This window comes from Rhinolophus sinicus, chromosome 10 (genome assembly GCF_057876585.1).
Source record: "Rhinolophus sinicus isolate RSI-liver-muscle chromosome 10, RSI-T2T, whole genome shotgun sequence".
In the NCBI taxonomy this organism is placed as follows: Eukaryota; Metazoa; Chordata; class Mammalia; order Chiroptera; family Rhinolophidae; genus Rhinolophus; species Rhinolophus sinicus.
In genome coordinates this window covers 10,140,378-10,163,150 of record NC_142510.1, presented here as the reverse complement: position 1 = coordinate 10,163,150, position 22,773 = coordinate 10,140,378, and the positions used below count along the sequence as shown (strand labels likewise).

The window sequence follows — 22,773 nt, the reverse complement described above, 5'->3', positions numbered from 1 at the left end:
GCTGTCGCTTCCACGGCTGTAGGCCGGTCGTGGCCAGGCTGTAACCTCCCTGGTTATAAGGTGGCTGGCTGTAGGTCGGCTGTGGAGGGCTGTAGCTGCTGACGGGGGAGGTGCTGGTCCTGGCACTCGACCCAGGGATGTTGTCATTCTTGCGGTGGCTGCCTCCCCATCGGTTTTGCAAGCCTCCTCGGTTGTGTGGGTACGGAGGGCTCAGTTGTCCTAGCGTTGGAAACCGCTGCCTCGGCGGTCAAAGCGCTTTTCAGGATGTGGCCCTGCCTTGCGGCCTTCCTCCTTGCACTGTCTCTCCAGCTTGTCTGCTTTCCTCCCGCTGCAGCTCAACGGACAGCACCTGTCTGGGAAGCCCCTAACATCTAGCAACGTGAAGCTGGCTTTCAGCTCCAAGACTGCCGGATCTTTCCCTTCCTCTTCGGTTCGCTTTACTGTTTAGCTCCTCATCAGTGGGACATATGACGACAGCTTTGCACTGCAAACCTTCAGGTGGCCTCATTTTAAGTCTCCGGGCTGAACCCTAAACGTTTGTCTGGCTGCGGGGGTACAGTCCCAAAGAGCCGTTTCCAGGCTCTCAGCCTCACGTGGAAAGGTGCTGGGTTGGGCAGTAGATGGCCCTCAGCTGTGACTAGCTGGCCATCAGCTGTTACCGGTTAGCCATTAGCCACTAATATAACTGCCGTGGCTATGCAGGTGGGTTGGATATTGGCAGAGAAGCATAGGGCAAGTTGTGGGATCGTGTGGCTCCTGCTTCCTGTGTCTCCAACCCAGCCGCCAGCGAGAATATAGTGGTATGACTCCCCTATCTATGGCTCCGTGGGAGTTCCTTTTTGGCCTCACCACGCCCTGTGTTCTTGTGCAGGGAGTGGGAGCTGAGACCCTACATTACACTGGCCTGGACTATACTTGTTTCTTATGGGCAGCAATCTGGATGAAACGGTCAACTAGCTCATGGTGGCACATCTGCTGGAGCAGGACGTCCCAGCAGCCGGCATAGTCCCAACACCCGTACCTTCTCCATGAGGGCACTGGTTCCCAGGACTTCTTGCAGGGGCTGGAGGCTGCATGACTGATGGCCCACGCGACCTTACCAGCAGGGGGCAGGCCCACCGTGGTCAGAATCTCACACTCTGCCTTGGTCTTTGTTCTGATGGTGTCCTGGATCTACTCACTCAGGGGAAGGTGCTGGATGAAGGTGAAACCAGGGAGGACAGAACAGTAGGGCTCTGCCCTCTGCCCGAAGTTGAACTCTACTGCACAGCTCTTCAGCAGTAGCCGGGGGTTGAGGGTCTGACCCCCACCCCCAAGGCTTCCTTCTGGATGGGAAAAGAAATACCCACCCACTTCCGATTCTAGGCGAAGGCAAGTTCCACGTCATTTCCGCATTCCAAGTCCGCAAAGCAGTCAATCACATGACTCTTTGCAAACCTGTCTCCGTAGTCTTCGAACCGGCTATGGGTCAGCTTCTTCCTGGAGCCTCCACCAACATAGGAGAAAGGCTGTTGGCCTCGCTGGCGGCTACAGGAGTCCAGGGACCTGCCGATATGGACGACGTGCAGTTTGGGCTCCGTGGATGGAAGGTGCTGCGTGGAGATTTCCTCCTTGATCTTCATCGTGAAGCCCACACACGGCCTCTTCTGACCCCACAGCTGGCACGGGCTCCTGACCACAGGTAGGCAAAACCCTCAATTGTGAGCAGGTCGCCACTACCCTTGTCTTGGGCCACCTTGATGTGGAGGTCGCAGTTGTATGTGTTGATGGCAGCAAGGTGTGGTCAAAGCGGTCTTCATCATCTTCTGCAGGAGGCTGAGGAGAGCGGCCCCTCCTGTCCTCTCAGTGCTGGAAGGACCGCCGTCCCAGGTTTTCTTCATAGGGCCTCTTGTGGCTGAGGATTTGCTCTTTGTCAGGCTTGAGTTGAGATGCTTCAGGTGGGAGGAAGCTGGTGGGTGCTTCGTGCTGTATCTTCACTTCCACTGGGCAGTAGGCCTGCTGCTTCTCCACATCTGGCAGTTTCCTCTTTCTCTTGTTTGATGACCTGGGTCTCGTAGAATTGGTTCTGCCCGGTAATATTGCCCATGACACAATGTCCGTCTGGCCCTGACTAGCCACCAGGCTCCGGCTCCGGCTGCAGGCCGGGCGGCGGTGGCTGCACAGTCCCCTCCAGTTCGGAGTCCCAGTTGGGTCCAAAAGACTCTTGACTAATGTAGTGGTCCCATATCTCAGTGTCTCAGATGTTTACTGTATTAGTTTCCTGTCGCTGCAATAACACATTACTACAAACTTAAAGCAGCACAGAGGTATTATACTTCCGTAATGTGACACAGGTCTCACCTGGATAAAACCAAGGTATTGGCAGGGCTGAATTCCTTTCTGGAGGCTCTTGGAGAAAATCTACTTCCTTGACTTTTCCATCTTCTAGAGACCGCCCCCATTTGTGGACCCTTCCTTCCTCCATCTTCAGAGTACACCAGGTAGCACTTCTCTGACCCTGCTTTCATGGTCATGTCTCTTTCTTTGACTCACATCTTCTCCCTCTTTAAGGATTTGTGTGATTATATTGGGCCCTCCTGGATATTTCAGGATACTCTCCCTATCTCAAGGTTAGTTGTTTAGCAACTTTCATTCCATTTGCAACTTTTACTCCCCTTTGCCACATAAAGTAATGTGTCCACAGGTTCTGGGGATTAGGATGTTAGCATTTTGGGGGGGTCATTCTGCCTACCACATTTAAATTACAGTAGTACCCTCTTATCCGCCAGGCATACGTTTCCATGACCCCTAGTGGATGCCTGAAACCACGGATTGTAATGAACCCTATATATACTATGTTTTTTACTTATGCATACATACCTATGATAAAGTGTAGTTTATAAATTAGGCACAGTAAGAGATTAACAATGATAACTAATAATAAAATAGAACAGTTATAACAATATACTGTAATAAAGCTATGTGAATGTGGTCTCTCTGCCTGTCTCTGTTTCTCTTTCTTTCTGATAACCAACCTGATAACCAAGACAGCTACTGAGTGCCTAACAGGCGGGGAGCATCTACAGTGTGGATGAATTGCTTATTTCTAGAATTTTCCATTTAATATTGTCAGACCATGGTTGACCATGGGCAACTGAAACCGTGGAATGTGACACCAGGAAGAAGGGGTCTGCTGTATTTGGGAATTTCCTCCATGACACACAAATTGCCTGTATGTTGATTGAAATAATAGAGATTTGGAGTTAGATGGGGTTTGTTAGATCTATTTCTTAGGAAGTTTGGTATTTTGACATTGCCATTTTTACATGTCTGTTGCAGCATTTACGTACATATTATTTTTAAAAAGCTTTTTTTTTTTAAATTATAAAGCATTGCATAATATGACATCTTTAGCCTCCACCTCGTGGCTAAGGAGTGAGTGGGCAACAGAGGGCTCCCCCCATCTCCATAAGCAGGGGCTGGTCCAGCCTATATGGGGCCTGACACTTATGCAATCTCCAAGGCCCTCTTTATGGAAAAGAATATAAAATTATGAGCAAAAGTGTGTTACCAAAGTGGGTATTTATTTAAAATGATTACATAAGTCACAGCAAATTACACATTTTTATAAACTGACAAAAAGCACAAACATCACAAAATCTGGAAAAAGGATGTAATACATTCTGCTTAGTAACTCTGACACACCCAGAGAATATTGTTTTCTTATTCCTTTTAGCTGCATATTCATTGATTGCTATTTTATAGGACAATAATTTTATCACATTTTTCACAGAGCAGAAAGAAAGATAGTTGTTTTTTTGATTGGGATGTTTTTCTATTATTACTGATGGTGGTGTTTCATAAACCATGTGACTTCGTATACATTCTCACTGTTTGTATTACTGCTACAGGTTTGTGTCCTAAAAACAAGAAATTTGATGAAGTCTATTTAACATTCCAATTTTTTTAAAAAGAAAAGCATGTAGCATTTAAAATTGTATAAGCTGTATTTTCCTGGTATATTCCTATTGGTAGTCAATTCCATTTTGGGTCGTTATCAATGACAGCCAAATCAATGACACACAAATTTTTTTTTAATTTTTTTTTTAAATTTATTGGGGTGACAATTGTTAGTAAAATTACATAGATTTCAGGTGTACAATTCTGTATTACATCATCTATAAATCCCATTGTGTGTTCACCAGCCAGAGTCAGTTCTCCTTCCATCACCATGTATTTGATCCCCTTTACCCTCATCTCCCACCCCCCACCCCCCTTACCCTCTGGTAACCACTAAACTATTGTCTGTGTCTATGAGTTTCTGTTTCTCATTTGTTTGAATGACACACGATTTTATACATCTAGTGATGTATAATCATGTAGCTTTGACCTCTTTGAACCTCAAATCTTCTTTCTCCCTCATTACTCACGCATTTCCAGGTCTGGAAGCTATAGAACCCAGGTATATCATGATATAAGTTCTGCCCAGCATTTTTATATAATGACTCCTGGTGAGTATGCACAGTGAAGAGAGAATACTGGTGTATATATATTCCTTGAAACTATTTCTACACTGGGCTGCAGCAATAATTTACATCTCCATGGAAGTAACTGAAAACTACATCAATATGTCACACTCAATCCAACGTAAATGTATCCCTAACTCAAATTCTCTTGGATGGATCCCCCCAAATGCCTGTGTCATTGGAGTACCGCCGACCGCAAGGGGAAATGTGATGGAGGGGGCAATGAAATATAATCAGTAGTCTTAACTAATAGCAGGTAAAATATTTTGCCTTTGACACTAAAAAAAAAAAAATACATGGCCATATAAATACATTGCCAAGCTTTTTCCCAGGGCTTTGGCAAGAGCCAGTGTGAGCGAGTGGGCCTTGAAGCTGAGATGGGATTCAGGAATTCTGAAGTGTTCATAGACGTTATACAAAGGAGGGAAGGGGAGTGAGCGTGGCTTTTGTTTAATGAATTATGTGATCACCTGAAAGTTTGGGAGGTCAAGTTATTTATTGGCTGAGTCACAGTCTTCCTGCATCTAAATCCATAAGACACAGATCTCGAATGGATATTGTCTTCTCTTGTTCTCCAATACTTTGGCATTTTACCATTTTCAAAACCCATTTCACATCTGGGAGCTCATTAGAAAGCTGTTTTCTTAAGTTTGCGCATAGCATCTCGCCTATTTAAGGCACTCATATAATGAATATGTGTGTGTGTGTGTGTGTCTGTGTGTGTGTGTGTGTGCGTGCATGTGCGTGCACAGGTGTGCGAGCATACTTTCCCGTAACCGTGAGAACATATTTCTGAGCTATACCTGTCTTTCAGAATGAGTTTTCTCCCAAGATCTGGCTGGAACTCTTTCACCTGTCCATTATACATGAGCAGACATGCTCTCTTAGGAAACACACATAGATTATAAGAGAACCACCCCACAAGATCCAACATATGTTTACTACCTTTCCATAAATACATGCACAAAACTGCCCTTCGTTTAGCAAATATTCACCGAGTATCCGCTACGTTGTGAGTACTCACTCTGCAAAGCAGTCGGAAGACACCAATGAACAAAATTGAGAAAAACCGTGAGGCTTTGACAGGAGCCAAAAAGATTACTAGGGTGTCCTATCAGGCAGTCTCTTCTGCATTATCTCAGTCTTTCCCTGTCTTTGAGCTATTTTACAGCTCTGAAAATTGTAGGAAACTGATAGCAATGCAAATGATTCCCCTTCCTAGAAATGCAAATTGCATCCCATGAAATGCAGCTGATTCTTGCCCTGTGGATATTGACCAGTTTTGGCAGTTTTGCTTGTATTTGTAAATTTGTTTTCAATATTTCTGATGCCTATATATTTCTCTGCCCTTTGGGTCTTCCTTTAAACATTTGTCAACGTCTCACTGGTTCCCTCATTAATGAAAGAGTTAAAGTAAAAGTTTTTGACAGGCCTTCGTGTCCTATTCGTAAGACAGTGGTGATTTTACCGTTTTTAAACATTTACCCTTTAGCAACACAACATGAGCTTCAGGGAGGTTACAGCCTAAATAGAAGCTACTAACCACATTATCTCACACAGGTGCACACTGGTAGGTTCTCCAGGAAGCCCAAGGGTCTGTAACAGGGAGACCTAATAATGTAACCTGAGGCCAAACGAGTCTGGGGCTCCTGCTGCTCAGCCAATAAACCAACACAGGAGTTGGGCCATAGAATAAGTGTTTATTATCAGAGCACCGGTGGTTTGAAAAGGCAGCGGGTAAACACCTCCAAAAACTACCTTCCATTCTCAGACTGGCTGGGGGGATTTAAGGGGAAATCGGAGCATTCTCCCAGCGGCTTTGTGACGTCCTGGAGGTCTGTTCTCCTTTCATGGTACCTCCCTCTGTTATCACATCTCTTGTGGAGCCAGTGGTCTGGGAACAGTGTGGGAGTAACCTGGGAAAATGCTAAGCGATAGAGTTTGTAATTAGCAAGCATCTACAATGTGATCTTCTAAGATAAGGAGCAGGCACGGGGACAGGGCATCCCGGAGCCAGTCTGAGCTCGGCCACAGAGGACGTGAAGCCAGCCAGGATGGGGGTAGGGCAACCCAGACGCATTCTGATTACAGGGGGCCCAGCTGGGCCCTGCTTCAATAATGTCTCTTTGATCAGGGCAGAATTCCCTATGATCAACTGACATTTGAGTGGATCAAGTAGGAGTTTGCAAAGTGTGTATAGGAGAGGAATTTAGGAGCGAGCCAGCCTGTCACGAAAGGCACTCCTAATCATTTCCCCTAGATTTGTGGTCCTGGGGGAGAGTACGCTTTGGACAATAATTCAGAGAAGCTGGAAAGTTTGGCAGCTGCCATTGTCTGCGCTTCCTGATAAGAGAGTCTGCCAGGGAGCGAATCTTCAAATGGGATAGGGCCAGGGGTTCGGAGAGATGGGACGCCAGAACCTGGGGGCTGGCTGTCTCTCACCTCCCTTTCCTTAGATGAGTGGTGCCGACCACTTGCTTTTATGATCAAACAGTTTCCTTTGAAATGCATTCACCCCAGGCCCTGCCTATGAAGCCACATGTCAGAAAATGGTAGCATCATTACGATAGAATGAAAGAGTCTGGCTTTCTCTCTTTGACCAGTGCATGCCTTTAAACTGACTGATTGTCATCAAACCCTATGGATATTTAATCAGCAGTGTTTAATAGTTTCCTGACTATTTTTATTTTCTGGAATCTGGCTTCAGGTGACTTCCTGTGCAGACACTTTTATAGGAATGCCCTTCCCCCAGGCATCTGTTCATTCCTGCATTTCCTTTTACCCCAGTGTCATCTCCTCAGTGGCCTTTCCAGACGACCCCATCTTAAATAGCAGCCCTTCCTTCTTCTCTGACTATCTTACTCCAAAGCAGCAGCAGCAGCTGCCATCTGCCCTTCGGTAGCCATTCTCCCCCAGTTCCAGGAAAATTTTAGCTGAGATCAGGGAGGGCAGGGAGGACGGTGAAACCCCAATTAAGACGCCTCTTCATGTTCCTTAAAAACAAAAACTTTTCAATTGATTCCTGTCTCTTTTTTTGGTGTAAAGCACTTCTTGTCTGAGGAACCCACTCAGTTGATTAGATTTACCCAAAAGAAACACAACTTCAGTGAGGAAATTCAAGTGAAAGTTTTTGACAATTCTGTTGCATATATACTTGTAAAAATTTGTCTTTGTGGGTCTGGGGTGGGCTCTCCTTGCCCCAGAGAATCTCCCTCACACATCACTGTTGAAGCTGCAAATTCTGTCATTAGTTTTCATTGGCCCTTTGTCAAATGGAACTGCCTCTGAGAAACATGGCCAGACAGGCATTCAAATGTTTACTTGTACAACTGAACATTTGACTTCAGAAAGTTCCCTGGTTACCAGGTATTAACACCCAGGTGTGAATGAGGTAATCAGATCACTGGTGACTGGAAAACCCCCTGACAGTAAGAGAGTATGTTGGTTATATAGTTTGTAGTCACAATAATAATAATATCTTATGCTGGTGAAGTCCACGTACCAAACACCACAGCAAACACTCACGTGGACCCTCTCGTGTGCTCTGCCCAAATGCCCCGTGAAATAGGTTTGACTCTCCTCATTCGTAGGGGGAAGTTGGCTCAGAGAGGTTAAGTGGCTTGTGCCCAGGCACACCAAGATTTGGAGCCAGGATTCCAAGCAAAGCAGTCGGACTCCAGCATCCACTACCTTCAAACTCGAAGTGTTTTTCCTGTGTATATTCTTGGTTAAGTCACACAGTTACGGCTGGAAGGGAGCAATTGCTCCCATTGTTTTAAGCTATGAAAACTGATTCTCAAGCTGTGAAGTGATTGACCTAAGGCTTTGGTTTCAACTTGGTCTGCATAGTAGAATCAGTGGTAGAATCACCCAGAGCTTTAAAGGAAAGAAAACTGATACAGGAGAGTTCTCCCGTCCCTAGGTAGACAGGGAGGGGCTGGTGGAATAAACAAAGACAGTCATATCCTAAAACTTCAGGTTTTGAAATCACTCCTTTGCTCCAGGACATAATGTAACAAGGCTTTGAGGTTAATCATAAAATTCATTTTGGCCTGACAAATGATCTGATGGATAAGAGTGGGTTACTTTGCTAATTCCTTTAGGATGGGCAAGCAGAGCAAACCTGGTAGACGAATTTCATCAGAAGGCACCAGTTCCCTTCTGCAAACAGTTCCCTTCTTCAAACATCTCCCCTTCCCCAAACAGACAAAAGGAAGGTATAAAAGTAAGAGCTTTTGTCTCAGTAACTGGCACCCCCATTCGGGACCCCCTTCAGCTCAGGAGCTGCAACCTCTTCTCCTGCCTCTAATAAACTATCCTCTTTTAAAGACTTTTTGCCTCTCCCTGGTCCGTGTTTCCATTCTCCGGCTTCACGAGACACGATCCCAGCCCACACTCAGAAACTGCTGGCAGATCCAACATCACCTACATCAGAACCATCCCTGGGCCTATCCACCACTAAGGAAGTCTGATTTCCTTTCTCCAGGTAATGCCCCATCACTGACACATAGTTATATATATATATTTTTAAGATTTTTCTCGGGGAAGGAGAACAGGACTTTATTGGGGAACAGTGTGTACTTCCAGGACTTTTTTCCAAGTCAAGTTGTTGTCCTTTCAATCTTAGTTGTGGAGGGTGCAGCTCAGCTCCAGGTCCAGTTGTTGTTGTTAGTTGCAGGGGGCACAGCCACCATCCTTTGCGGGAGTCGAACCAGCAACCTTGTGGTTGGGAGCCCGTGCTCCAACTGAGCCATTCGGGAGCTCAGCGGCAGCTCAGCTCAAGGTGCTGTGTTCAATCTTAGTTGCAGGGGGCAGAGCCCACCATCCCTTGCGGGACTCAAGGGGTTGAACCGGCAACCTTGTGGTGCCTTGGGGCCCATGTGGGAATCGAACCAGCAGCCTTCGGAGTTAGGAGCACAGATCTCCAACCGCCTGAGCTACCGGGCCGGCCGACACATATATATTTTTCAAGCATCCTATGCTGCTGGGATTGAGAGCCACTGTGCTTAAGCTCGCCAGGCAAAGATGGGATTTTTGACTCAAAATCCTTGGGCACCATCCGGAGGACAGGGATTCAGAATCCAGCTGGAGTTTGGTGGGTGGTACCTGCTTGGCCTGGGGGTCTCTGGAGAGTCTGGCCTGGGACCTCCACGTCTATCCCCTGTCACCGTCGTCTCTTTGACTTTCAGTGTTCTACCCAGAGGGAAATACTTGTGGTGCCTCCTAAGAAGGCATCATTCTCTGGTCTGCAGGCCTATGCTCAGTTTGTAAAACAGCCTCTTTCCATCCACCCGGCTGGTTTTCTGCTCATCAGTTCAGCTTCAACTTAAATGTTAGGCCCTCCCTATGGGAACGCCTCCTTGACCATCCAGCCTGAGTTGCCCCCGCTCTGCCTAACTCGAGGCTTACACAACATCATACACTTCCTCCTACCACAGTACTTATACTATATTTCGGTGACCCTCAAAGGGATTCTGCATTAGTTCATGCTTCACTCTGAAGCAGAGTTATCTGATTTAGCAAATAGTAATATAGGATACTCCATTCAATTTGAATTGCAGGGTAACAATTTTTTTGTTTTGTTTTAGTACAAGTATATTCCAAATATTGCATGGGAGATACTTTTACTAAAATAAAAAGATCATTGTTTATGTAAATTCAAATTTAACCATTATTTAATCTGGAATCCCCACTGGGAAGCTTTTCAGGATGTGGGGAAGGTCTTTTAAAAGCTCTTCATGCCCTTCTAACCCCCAGATTCCATTAAACTTCTGGCCGAATGAGATACCACAGAAGCATGTTACTCAAAGGGTGGGCCGTAGGCCCCCTGCCTGTAACTATACAGAAGACTACAAAAGATGGCAACTGTTTAACTCATTAAAACAAAGATTCCCTGAACTCATCTAGACTTAATGAAATCAGAACCTCAAAATTTGGGACAGGGGATTTAGACAGTAATCTGTACTTTTAATCAGCAACTTGGGCAATTCTAATGCTCACTGAAGTTTGCCCAAAGGTGGGAAAAATCAACCTGGCTTTGGTCTGGAACTGTTGGGCCTAATTCTCCAGGGTATAGAGGTAGGAAAAAGTCAAGACCTATTGCAATATTGTCTATGTTTTCTTCCCTTTAGCCTGAGAGCCTTTAAAGATCGTATCTGCTTTGTTCACTGTTCTATTCCTGCTTCTAGCACAGTGCCCAGCATATCACAATGCAGTAGACGTTTGTTGGCTACACAAAGAAAAATATGAAAGAATGAAAGTCGACTTGGGATAAGAGTCGTTCCACAAACAAGATTCTTTCGATAAATAAGATTTATTCTGCATCTGTTGTGTGCCAGACACTGGTAGAGAATGAAGGTACTGTTGTGGGCAAGACAGGCACCGTTTCTCCTCTTATGACTTCTGTGTTTTCTTAGGAAAATCTAGGCCATAAATAAAATAGATTTATTTTTTAAAGTGATAAGCACCGCAAAGAGAGTAAAATAGAGCATTGGTGCAGGAGATAGGCGGGTTACCGCTCCAACATCTAGTTCCAAATTTTGGGTTTGTTTAGATAGCCACCTACGGCGTACATACACCCTGATTTCCTTGGCAATGGGCAGGTGAGCCAGTTCTGGCTAATGAGAGATGAGGGCAAGTCTGCTGCCAGGTCAGGGTTTATCTAAAGAGTTCCTTTGCTTTTAAAATAAAATACACACGGAGCCATGGCCTTTCCTTCTCATGGGCATTGTTGTGTTTGGGTAAGACGTCAAGAGTACCGCGGTCATTGTGTGGCGACAGAGGAACAAAGGTCAATGGGAGAGACCTGGGTACCTGATGACGTCCCTGTGTAGCTAAATTTACCGACTGTAGGGCCATGTACTTCTATTATGTGGCATAGTAAACCTTGTTTACTTTGGAAACTGGTTTGCATGGAGTTATCGCTACTTGGCACCCAAAGCACTTTGACTGATGCAATGAAAGGCTAGGTGGACAGGGAATGGGGGTAGTCTAAAATAGACCCTCTCCCCTATGTGGTGACATTTGAGCTGGAGACTTACATGGTGAAGAACCAGTCCTCTGAATACCTGGGAGCAGTGAGTTTAGGAAAAGAGAACGTCAAGTGCAAAGGTGTTAAACTGGTAATAGACTGGGTATATTCAAAGGCTTGAAACAAGGCCAGCGCAGGTGGAGCGGATACTGCGCTGTACGGATCCCCCAAAGATCCCAAACTTGAAGGCAGTGTCCACATTAAACAGGGGCAGGAGGCTAATTCCCCATCCCAAAGTTGGTCACACCCTCATTCCCAGAACCTATGGATGTCACCTGACAATGCAAAAGGCACTTTGTGGATGTGATTAAACTAAGGATATTGAGAAGATGAGATTATCCCGGATGTGAACCCAGTGTAATCTCAAGGGTCCCTATGAAGGTCCTTGGAAGAAGCAGGATGGTCAGATAGAAAAAGAGAAGGCGATTTGATGAGAGAGGCAGAGGAGAAAAAGGACATGTGATGTGTGGGTGGGGTGGCGTGGGGGGCGGAGCATGAGCCAAAAACAAGGATGGCTGGAAAGGGCAAGGAAACAGATTATCCTCCAGAACCTCCCCAAAAAAGTACCCCTCTCTGTGTCTTCACTTTGGTTCAGTGAAACTGATTTTGGACTTCTGAGCTCTAGAACTGTAAAGTAGTCTGTGTTGTTTTAAACCCCTAAGTTCATGGCGGTATGTCATTGCGACTTGAGTAAACGAACCCAACAGGGCATGGTGTGCCATGGTATGCAGTTTAATCTAAGTATAATAGAATCATTGGAGGGTTTTAAGCAAGGGGGTAATATAAGATATATGGAGACTTGACTCTAGCAGTGGAAGCGTAGAACCAGAGACTACTGCAGCAGTCGAGAGGAGAAGTGATTATGGATGTGGGGGTAGAAGTGAAGGTGGTAACAAGTAGGGTGGCCAACCATTTGTGTTTGCTAAGGACCGAGGGCTTTCCAGGATACAGGGACTTCTGTTCTAAAATGGAGACCATCCTGACAAACCATCCAGGGTTGCCTGGGACCCAGGGAACTCTTGGGATGGGGGACTTTTGTTGCTACAGTTGGGAAAGCAACCCTGGATGAGTTGGTCCCCCTAGTGAGAGGTGAACGAATTGCCGCTGAATGAAGGGAACAGAGCCCAACAGAACTTGCTGATTTGTTCAGGGTGAGAGATGAAGGAACTGAATGATCCCTAGATTTAGGCGTAAAGTCAGATGGATGATGGCTCCATGGAAGGTCCTGAGGGAGACTGGGTGAAAAGCATATTGGGAAATGTTAGGTCAATTGCACACCTGTATTGGGAGTTGGGATGCCCGTGGGAGAGTTTGAGGATTCTAATACATAAAATTCTGTCACAAAAATCAACATATTCTACTTCACCGTTTGGCTAAGTACCAGCCCTGAAGTTACTCAGTCAAGACGCTATTTTTCCTTCATTTGAAAAAATCGTGACAATAGCTACATCCTTACAAATTGAGTTTGTCTTCTAAGGTGTTGGCTAGAGCTTTACTAGAGGCTTAATCAGCTTCACATGAATTAATGATGGCTCTCAAATGGGGGGAAAAGAATGAATTCCAAATAAATACTTATTGCATAATTGAAGTTGCAAGACTCCACTATGAATAAAATATATTTGTATTTACAATGCATAAATTTGATGGCGACATTGTGGGGCGACACAAAGCTTTTTGATAAGAACCCCGAACAGTGTTAAATTAGTAATAGGCTGAATACATTTCTTAATTATATGACTGGAGTTGTGCTCGGCAATACCATTTGCAATAAATCGAGTTCCATTTGTATGCATGCAGCGCAAGGAGAAAGTGCTGTATTTTGAAAATCCTAATGTACTCCTGGGAACACAGGTTAATGTCGTCTACTGCTTAAAATGAGTCCTTGGTTTCAGAGCTTGCAATTGTATTAAGACTTATCATGTACTCTTTTCATCAAGGTAATAATTGCTATAGATTTACATATCCTACCACAAGCAGAAACATGGATCCTTCGGGTCTTTTTGAAATGGGAGGTAGTTATGTGAGAGCTGTGGGCAGGAGACGTTAAATACCTCCTGTTTATAAAAGTAATTTTTGCTTATCAAAAATTCGGTGAACTAGGCAATGGTAAAATCACAAAAATGAGAGCCATCCCTGGAGTGAGTGGGTTGAATAGTGACCCCCCTCAAAAAAAGATATGCCCACATCTTAATCCCCAGACCCTTTGAATTTGACCTTATTTGGAGAAAGGGTCTTTGCAGATGTCAGTAAGTTAAAGATCTTGATGAATGGGCCCTAAATCCAATGACAGTTACCTTTATAAGAGAAAGATTCAAGATTTGAGACACAGAGTATAGACTAGTGGTTAGATATATAGACGATGCAAACACTGCTCAATGGAGAACAAAATCGAAACAGAGACATGGGGAAGAAGGTAATGTGAAGACAGAGGCAGAGGTTGGAGTGCTGGGTCTAAAAGTCAAGGAATGCCAAATATTACAGCAGCCACCAGAAGCCAACAGAGAAGCATAGAATAGATTCTCCTCCAGAGCAAGCTTCCGAAAAGAACCAATCCCACTGACACCTTGATTTCTGATTTATCTCCAGATCTGTGAGATAGTCAATTTCTGTTGTTTTAAGCCACCACCTTGGCCGTTATTTGTTATGGCAGCCCTAGGAAACTAATACAATAGGTATTTCTATCAACTGGAGAAAAATATAGTTGACCTCTATGTGAGGGAGAGATGTGGTATATACGGTGGGTACTATTTGGAACCCTATTTTAGGGATAAGGAAACTGAGGCACTGAAAAAGTAAGCAATTTGTCAAAGTGAAATAGCTGATAAGGGGTGGTGCTGAGATTTGAACCCAGGAATACAGGCTCAAGAGCTGTGCTCTCCAATATGGCAGCCCCTAGTCACATTTGAAACAGTCTCTACAACTTGTCTCCAGATGCTGCTGTCCTCTCCAGGCACCCTAGAATCTCTTTCTTTGAAGCAACAGTGGCAGGCTCTCAGAAATGACTAGAATCCAGAATTAGGGTAACATGACATGGTGGCCCATCTTTTTAAACAAACAGGGTTCTCCATGTAACGTGACCATGTGTGACAATGGATAATTGTGGCGCTATGTAATAATGGACTCTGTGTAATGATGGAACCTATATGATGAACTCATGATGATAGCAGACTGCCTGACTATGTGTTAATTGACTCTGCTTAACAGTTGACTCTCCGTGTAATAACTGACTCTGTGTAATACATTCTCTGTGTAATAATTGACTGTGTAATAGTTGTCTCTTTGCATAATAATTATCTCTTTGTGCCATAATTGACTCTGTGCAAAAATTGACTCTCAGTGTAATAATTGTCTCTTTGCATAATAATTGACTTTCTGTGTAATAATAGACTTTCTGTGTGATGAACTCCTCGGGTAATAATGGACTCTGACCATAGGCACAGACTGCAAATGCTCGGATTAGTTGAAATTACAGTCGTAGGCAAGCCACTTCCAGTTGCAGGTGACAGAAAACCAACTCAAGCTAGCTGAAGATGGCAGGAGGAAATCGTTAGCTCACACACCTGGGAAGTCCAGAGGCGAATAGGCCTCAAGCCCGGCCAAATCCATGGGTTCACTTGAGGTCCTCGGAGCTCTGTGTCTCTTCCATGTCTGGGCTCTCAGTTTTATTCCCAGATCTCCTTCACGTGGAGATCCGTAGCAACTCAGGACTCCATGTCATTTAAAGGACCTACTCCCAGGGAATACATGAAAGCAACCCTTTACTTCCAGCATCCAAGCAGTTCCTCAAAGGACTTGGCCAGCCCACACCTGGGACAGTAGAAGGCGGCAACTTGAGTGACAGGTACCTCATTATCACAGGCGGTGGGGAGTAGTTCACAAAATGAATGGATGGGGAGCCAAACAAACAAGTAACAGATGTCTCCTCTTCTTCACAGCCTGTGAGCTACAGCCACCCGAGGGTGGGCATGAGCTCTGTGGATTTGTCCCAGCAAGTTCTTCAATCCTTAAGTGAAACAGCCATCCACTCTCTTTGGAATAGGTGACTAATACCTGCCTATATATCTGCTTAATTTTCAAATAAGCATACATGCCCTTGATGCAAGGTCATTTAAAACATCAAACTTAGCGTCATGTTTTATCTTTGGGTTTTCTCAAGCAGTGGCCACTAAATTTTCTGCCTGTAGAATTTTCTCAATCAGTGGTGACTAAAGCTCCTATCTGTAAAGCTCCATAATATAGTTTTCTTTTTAAAAAACCTTCTTATGAAAACCTATTAAACATGGAAATATAGCATTTTAAACTATATATTTGGGCTTTTCAGTGGGTGAACTTTTTCAGTGCAAGTTTCACAGTGTGGATGCAAATTTGGAATGGTCGCCTTACGCTCAGTGGCCCAGATTGGGACTTGGAAAATGAGGCTCAGAGAAACTCCTTGACTGTCCTTACGGCCAGTCACCCTCCTTTTTTCTGGCCAATCCCTACTTATCCCTTCAGATCACAGTACACACATTGCTTCCGTGGGAAACCTTCTTCTGACTTCTCTGACTTGGTCTGTATCTCTTCTGTTACTGTCACTCCCACCACCACCAGCACCACCCGTCTGCAGTGCAAACCCCAGCGAGCATCGTAGCTATCCGTGTGACTATTTCACCATTCTGTCTCCTCTACGAGACTCAATGCTGGGAGAGCAAGACTGAACCTGGTTTTAGCCCTGGTCCCCAGCATAGTACCTGGGACATAATAGGAACCCACTAAATATTTGCTAAGTGGGTGGATGAATTCGTAAGAGTGTAAACACCAAAGGGTAAAATCACAGGGTCAAATCTAATATTCTTGTCACACATACAAAATTAGATGGCACAGTTCCCCATTTCTGGTGACCGCCAAGAAATAGGTGCTAAAAGATTGTACTGGGTGACAATATCTTTCCAGTTCCTCGGCAGTTTTTGTTTGTTTTAAAAGTGTATTCAGAAGAAAGAACTGAGAACAATCAGAAGTGACAGAAGGGGACTGCTGGAGAGGGTAGGAAAGGATCGTCGGAAGAGAATTGATTGACAGAGAACTTCAACACCGTTGTCTAATTTAGAAAAACAAAAACTACAATTTTGCTACGTATAGAAACAAATCTTAAGGCAGATCAATGTAAAATGTATCCAAGAAACAACCATTTCTAGGATTTTCAGTGGAGACCAGAGTCAAATAGGTTCATAAGTTATGGATGGAAATACCACCTCCCAAACTCAGTACTATTGGTAGTAGATAGGTCCATATTCCCCTTCCAGCATAGCTTCTCCTTCTGCTGGAACAGTGGCTCTTTCTGATGGGGAACCCATTCTATAGAATTGATACTGGCTCTGTCCTCCCACCTACCACAGCCTATGTGGCCTGCCTCATAGGACTCCTGTCATTGGTCAGTTATTGGTTCTGAGATGGACATGTGACCTGAGCTGAGCCAATCAGTCTTCTCAGGGACATCCCTGCCAAAGCTAAGAAGGAGGTCCCTTCATTGCAATGGGTGGGCTAAGTTCTAACGTAAGGGTTTCGGGAGGCTAGTATGCATCATACCTGCTACAAGAGAGTAGACACACATGTAGAAATGGAGAGATGTGTATGCATGCCTTGGACCCTGGGTCCAGAGTCAGTAATCTGGAAATTCTTAGTTATTTGAGCCAGTCAGTGCATTTTTGTCTTTTGTTTTGCTTGAGTTGGGTTTCTGTCACTTGCAAGTGTTAAAACATCTGTAGTTTATTTCATGTTAATGTGGGTTTAACACGTTTCTTGGGCTGGATAAGTAGTGTTTTACAATTGCTTAGGCCAATAGAACAGTTTTGTAGGCCTATCTATGACTGATCTGAAACAAGCCATTACACAGTTGCTCCCACGTTTTAGATTTTCATCAGAATCCGCTCCAGTTGTTGAGTGGCCCATAAAACAGTGTAACCAGACAATGCCTTCAAAAGGCATCCTGAAAGCATGCTTTTTTAAAAGCTTAGGGAGAAAGTGGGACATTTTTCATGTTGCTGGCAGCTCCATTATGATGCATTTGGACATTTTTGATAAAATTATGAGGCATAAAAAGTTTGAAGCATTGAAGATTAATTTTCCTCCATAAATATATAGATCATAGTCAAATTCTATATGACTAGTTTGGCCCAGAGCAAAAAATATTTTCAGTGTAATTTCATAGCGATATGGAAGCAGATGACGGGCGAACGGCATTGAAAAAGGCTTTGGTGGATTGCAAGTGTCAGGTGAGCAGTCACAGGCTGATGAATCGAGCAGAAACCGCTGTTAAAATGTAGGGCTTTGTTGTTTTAAAGTGGGAAAAAAAAAGTTGGGAGCTGGTGTAGAAGTAAAATTAAAGTAAAAGAAAATAAATAATCCATATCTCTTCTGTTCTGTTTAAATATTAAAGTGTCAGCTGCAATTTTGAGATGACACAAAGAGGCTTGCTGGGCTGAAAAAGTGCTTCGTGTGTTGGGTTTCTGTGCTGTCTGAACAGTCATTTCATCCTAGGATGATTTTCGGGTTTGAGGTGCCTGAGCTGTGGGGTGTCTTACAGGCTGAGAGGCAAGCACATCCTGCATGGGATGGTTTTCATTTCTTCTTCCATTTCCTCTCTGATTTTAACACCTCTGCCTGGCGCTAACTCTTTGGTGCCCAGTAGAATGGAGTCACTCATTTTAGCAGCATTACAATTCCTTCCTAAGGCCCCCAAGTACACTGTTTGTTTTGGCTAATAGATCTTCTCATGGACTTCCCAACAGCCAAGAAGTGAGTGGGTTAGTACTGCCTCTCACCTGGGGCCATGAGAGTTCCTAGGTAAGGTCAGTGAAAGTCTTGCCCACACAGATGGCTCTGTGTCTCTGGATAGTTGTGTCTTGGAATCAACTCAGGAGCTTGGAAAGATGGGAAATGACAAGTCAGGTGTCCCCGTGTGCTGTTAGGTGACTGTGTTTTCTCCCTGCGCAGCACGCAGCCTTGCTGAGGAAGCCGTGAAGGAAGGTAGAGGGACATTGAAACTTTGCCCTTTTTTGGAAAGGTAGGCCCGGGGTAAGATTTCAAGAGCCATGGGGCTTCGGTAGAGAAGCAGAAAGGGGGAGGTGGCATACTCAAACTAAAGCATACATGGAGAGTGAAGAAACCAAACTATACTAAATCCGAAGGCAGATGTACAGGGGTTACGACTCAGGGTAAATGATTTGGAGAAGGGCTGAAGTGAGAGCCAGTAGAAGTCAGAAACAAACGGAGACCACCAAAAATGCCTCGTGGCTTCTAATTATAGTGGGACTTATTTTTTAACATCAGAATTCCATTCCTTTATTTAAGGAATTTTCCATTATATATACCATGTTTCCCCAAAAATAAGACCTAGCCTTTGTTTAAGGAATTGTCCATTTTATATATATATATATATATATATATATATATATATACACACACACGTATACATATATGTGTATATATGTGTGTGTGTGTGTGTGTGTATATATATATATATATATATATATATATATATATATATATAATATATATTGTGTTGCCCCAAAAATAAGACCTAGCCAGATAATCAGCTCTAATGTGTTTTTTGGAGCAAAAATTAATATAAGACCCTGTCTTATTTTATTATAAGACCCTGTCTTATATAATATCATATAATACCCGGTCTTATTTTACTATAATATAAAACCCAGTCTTATATAATATAATGTAATACCCAGTCTTATATTAAATTTTGCTCCAAAAGACGCATTAGAGCTGATTGTCTGGCTAGGTCTTATTTTCGGGGAAACATGGGTCTTGGTGGGGAGATCCAGCAGTGACGGATCTCCGTCACTTTTAAAAGCTTTTTAAAAAGCATGCTTTCAGGATGCCTTTTGAAGGCATTGTCTGGTTACACTGTTTTATGGGCCACTCAACAACTGGAGCGGATTCTGATGAAAATCTAAAACGTGGGAGAAACTGTGTAATAGCTTGTCTTAGATAAGTCATGGATAGGCCTACAAAACTGTTCTATTGGGATGAGCAGAGCTGGTTAGAATTTAATGTTAGTGGTGTCACTAAGCTAATTCTGGACCTTGATTTTGGCAGGGATGCAAGCTGCCTACCCTTCCCTTTTCCTGGCTATTTTCTAAGCCTTGCCCTCCATCTTTTCTGTTGATTCTGTGAACAACTCAAATAGTTTTTCAGTAAATCCCTTTAGTGCTTAAAAGAGCTATTTCTATTGTTTAAACTAAGAGCCTTAACTGTTAGTACCAGCCGTTACACTTTCCTAGAAAACATTGAGATCCAAGGATGGTAAGGGAAGTTGATTCATACGCATGATGGAACAAGAGTCGGCTGGCTGGAGTCAGACCGAAGGTCTAAAGGGAACCCCAAATTTTGCCACCCTGGAGTTACCTTTTGGGGTACAGATTTTAAGCTGTTGATTAAGAAATAAGACTCAAAAAGAACCTTTGACCCTTCCCCCTTTCCTGCACCTTCTGTGCCCCATTGTTTCTGAGATGCCCTGAAAGAATGCTCTTTCTGTGTGTTTCTCTTTTCCTCAGCTACCTGTAAATTGCCTGTTTTCACTTCTGAAATCCAATATCCCCGTCTTTCTCCTTTGTCCCAAAATGTGATATGTGCCCACTCTTGCCTCACTGTCTTTGGAATTTTCATGCTTAGGTGACTATCTCATGCACCTGGTTTAAAATTTTGATTCTTCTCCTGTTAATATGTCTCTGTTCATTAGGTTATCAGCCCAGCTAGAAGAACTTAGAAGGTGGGAGGGAACGTATTAATTTTTTTTTAGTTCTCACAGATCCAGAAGATTTAGAATGAAACAAATAGCATCCCAGGAATTTTCTGTCATGCTCCCCTCTACCTGGCCCTATCTCTGACTGATACACAAGAAAAATGGTGCCTAGGCTCTCTTGGCAGAAAACTGTGTGTTTAAGAGTGTATTTGGAGGCTGACTTCCTGGGTTTGCATCCAAGCACGTGAGAGCTGGTGAGTTTGGATACTGAACCACCGGTGCTTCAGTGTTCTCGTCTATGTAACATGCAGACAAGGCTTCAGTATTAAAGAGGATGCACAGGAAAACTGTGTGAAGACGCTGTTGGTTTTGCTGGTTTAGCATCCATTTCTCCTTTGTTTTTTGTTACATCATGCCAGTTTTCCGCCCCCCTTAGGGAAATCACCTCATGCGTGATTTCAGAGGGGCAATTCAACCTCCTAGAGTCAAGAGTAGGAAATGGACCCAAACCTACCAGTCAGCATGTCTATATCTTTTTTTTTTTTTTTTAAAGATTTTATTGGGGAAGGGGAACAGGACTTTATTGGGGAACAGTGTGTACTTCCAGGACTTTTTTCCAAGTCAAGTTGTTGTCCTTTCAGTCTTAGTTGTGGAGGGCACAGCTCAGCTCCAGGTCCAGTTGCCGCTTCTAGTTGCAGGGGGCACAGCCCACCATCCCTTGCGGGAGTCGAACCGGCAACCTTGTGGTTGAGAGGACGCACTCCAACCAACTGAGCCATCCAGGAGCTCAGCGGCAGCTCAGCTCAAGGGGCGGTGTTCAATCTTAGTTGCAGGGGGCACAGCCCACCATACCTTGCGGGACTCGAGGAATTGAACTGGCAACCTTGTGGTTGAGAGCCCACTGGCCCATGTGGGAATCAAACCGGCAGCCTTCAGAGTTAGGAGCATGGAGCTCTAACCGCCTGAGCCACCGGGCCGGCCCCAGCATGTCTATATGTTAAACCACAGTGATGGGTTCAGGGGCGGTCTCACAACTCAAGTTGGTCTAATCAGAGTCAGTTTGTGGAGCAAGCAGAAGAGGGGCTTACTCTTTCTATGATAGTTTCTGAGAGCTGTACGTGCAAGCCTGGAGCTGCTCACACCCATGCTGCCCCTGGGAGGAGGGGTCAACCTGAGGAGGAGGGGTCAACCCGAGATTGAGAGGAAAGAGCAGCAGAGAGAAGAAGAGAGCGAAACACAGTCTTGATAATAGCATTTGAGGCTCTGGATCCAGCTATGCCTGAAGCAGACTCTAGCTTTGAATTTGCCAGCATACTCTCCTTTTCTTGGGTCAGTTTGAGCTGAGTTCCTGTCTTGCGACAAAGACAGGCTGAATTGCATTATCTCCTAGCACATCACACAGGTACCAGCAATAAAACTATGATAAACGTTGGAAGAGCCAATCATAAGGATTGTTCTTCTAATTTTGTACCCAGCGTCTGGTACAGGAGGCGTCAATAGACACGTATCATATTGGAGTTTAATTGCAGGAAAGTGCGGAGCACGGTGTCAGGATAGGATATGATGAATTTCCCCTTGTCAAGGCTATGGATTTAGGGCAGTGAAAATCTTTGGGGAAAGTGAGTTTCTTCCACTTTCACAAAGGACATTTGCACATCTCTTTAATACTTTATAGCTGTCTAACCCTGTGGGCATTACGCTTTGTAAGTCCAGGAAGGTTTCAGTGCTTTTTGGGTAATAAATGACACAAAGGATACCGACCTGGGAGCTGCCCGGGGCTCAGTTGCAACTTCCTGCCCCTCAAACTCTGCCACCGTGAACGCTCTCAGCCTCTGTGACACCGAGTGCCCATATTTAAACGTCACTGCCAAAGGCCCCTCAGATCAATATTATCCCCCGGTAGCATTTCGTCACATATTCCATTAAAAAGACGAATTCCTTGGAGAGTTGTAAAGATGTTTTAGTGCAGAGCATATATTATGAAGGTTTCATCCTTATTCCTCGGGATTTATTTAACATTTTACTCGACAGTCCCTTTGGATTTTTGATTGATTACTAGGCAAATTAGATAAGAAAACTCTTTCCTTAAGAGAATCCCACATAGCAGCTGTGGTGATAATGATGAAAGCCAGCATTTATCTAGCACTTCTTGTGTCAACAACCACGCTAAGCAATTTACATGCACTGGTTCCACCCCTCAAGTAAGATGCTGTTATCTCCAGTTTACAGATGAGGGACTGAGGGTTAGCGAGTTCCTGAGTCCAGATCAGAGCCTCAGTCAGGGTCTGTTTCACTTCAAAGCCTGTGTTCGTAATAAATGCTGTCTTCACATCCACGGACTCCCCATGACATTGGGAAGCCTTGCTTCCTCTAGATGTTCTCTTGGGCTTCTTATCTGCAGAATCCGATGGAAGGTTCTGAGACGTCCTAGGAGGAAGAATCCAGTTTAAGCTTATTTTACAGATGCTGTCAAGATGATGTGATTCTAGAGCCAACCTTTC

The 22,773-nt window shown here is 44.3% G+C and overlaps 1 pseudogene; it reads right to left on the bottom strand.

Annotated features, from left to right (window-relative positions):
* Nucleotides 1-219: 219 nt before the first annotated feature.
* Nucleotides 220-2,173, bottom strand: LOC109459554 (heterogeneous nuclear ribonucleoprotein U-like protein 1; annotated as a pseudogene).
* Between the last annotated feature and the right edge of the window lie 20,600 nt (nt 2,174-22,773).